The sequence below is a fragment of the Pristiophorus japonicus genome, unplaced genomic scaffold, assembly GCF_044704955.1.
Source record: "Pristiophorus japonicus isolate sPriJap1 unplaced genomic scaffold, sPriJap1.hap1 HAP1_SCAFFOLD_296, whole genome shotgun sequence".
Taxonomy (NCBI): domain Eukaryota; kingdom Metazoa; phylum Chordata; class Chondrichthyes; family Pristiophoridae; genus Pristiophorus; species Pristiophorus japonicus.
The window spans coordinates 237,146-238,824 of record NW_027252735.1 but is presented as its reverse complement, the minus strand read 5'-3'; the positions used below and the strand labels follow the sequence as shown (position 1 = coordinate 238,824).

Here is a 1,679-nt window from a genome sequence, read left to right as displayed (position 1 = left end):
GTGAATCCAACTGTCCCTGTCAGCATTTAGTTCCCGTTGAATCACAGGAATATCCGCAGTCAGGAGCTGAAAAGGAATTCAAACCTAATACCGGCTTCGGGACAATCAGAATACTTTGTCACAGACAAGGCACTGGAAGGCTGGAAGGTAGATCACACCGGTTGTGGGAGAGCTGGTTGGTGGTGACATGGAAGTGTCTGCAGTGTGCGGGACCAGACTGCTTCCACACATCCACAATGAATGTCCCTCCATTTATTTGGGAAAAGTACAACTGAGAGTGGACAAGTTCCATACCGGTCGGAGCAATCTGAAGCTTTAATTGACTGACACCCTGGTTTGGGATGTCTTGCACCTTACACTTCCATCAGTCTCTGTGGCGCAATGGGTTAGCGCGTTCGGCTGTTAACCGAAAGGTTGGTGGTTCGAGCCCACCCAGGGACGAAGAGTTTAACTGTTTTTCCCCGAGTATTTGGTGCCGCACAGTCCCAAGTTGTCATTGTGCGTTTTGGCTGCACGAATCTATTCCGCAAATGTTGCCAGCAGTGCTGTTATCCAATTAGTTCCCACTCCAATATTTTATGAGCATTCAGTTCAAGTAAAACGATAACAATTTTTTACATGGATCATGTTCCATCCAGCCCATTAGAAATAAATTATGTGATTGGGTTTAAAGAAACTGGTGGAAATTGATTCTATTGATACATATATAGAACTGGAACTACGGTCTCAAGTGCTCCTCCTATCAAGAATAGACACACACACGATCAATGGTTTTACAACTGAGTCATAAACACTTACAATTTTAAACCATTCTCATACAGCGTGTAAATGAGATAGGGATAAAACTTCATCACATGTAAAGAGAAAATGAATGATTGAAGATACCACTGTTCCTCAGTAATTATATTATTATTTATTTCATTCTGAAGAAGGTTATCGGCTAATTAACGGTGATTAAAAGAATTCTTACTTTTGCACGTCGTCAATTTTATCAGGTTTTGAATTTAAAAATGGGTTACAATGCTGGTTGAATACATGACCCCAAAGTCTTTTTGGGATCACAGGTTGAGTCTCTCTGGTGGTTTACGCTCTCTTGTAGAGCGCCTAAGTTGGGGCTCCGGTTGTTGGGCGCTGGCCTGTGTGTCTGCTGTTTGCGGTGCCTCAGGCCTATCCGGACTGCCCACAGTGACTGGGCTCTCCTCCCTTTGGTTCCGGTGTTCGGTCACCTGTGCTGGAGTTAACTCTATATCATGTTTTTCCTCTGCTTCTTCTTTGGGGTTGCTGAACCTCCTTTTTGTTTGATCCACGTGTTTGCGGCAGATTTGTCCATTGGTAAGTTTAACTACCAGAATCCTATTGCCCTCTTTGGCAATCACAGTGCCTGCGAGCCATTTAGGCCCTGCAGTGTAGTTGTGGACAACAACAGGGTCGTTTACACCAATATATCGTGCCCTCGCATTCCTGTCATGGTAGTTATATTGTGATTGGCGCCTGCTCTCAACAATTTCTTTCATGGTGGGGTGTATAAGGGATAACAGGTTTTGAGCGTCCTTATCATTAGCAGCCCTGCGAGTGGAACCCCTGTGAGCGAGTGTGGTCGAGATCTATTGGCCAACAGGAGGCGTGATAAGTGGCGTTGTAGGGAACCCCCTTGCATTCTGAGCATCCCCTGTTTGATT

The 1,679-nt window shown here is 45.0% G+C and overlaps 1 non-coding gene across 1 annotated transcript; it reads left to right on the top strand.

Annotated features, from left to right (window-relative positions):
* Positions 1-367: 367 nt before the first annotated feature.
* On the top strand, positions 368-441 carry trnan-guu (transfer RNA asparagine (anticodon GUU)). Its single transcript has one exon. It is a non-coding gene; the product is annotated as a tRNA-Asn (tRNA).
* Positions 442-1,679: the final 1,238 nt, after the last annotated feature.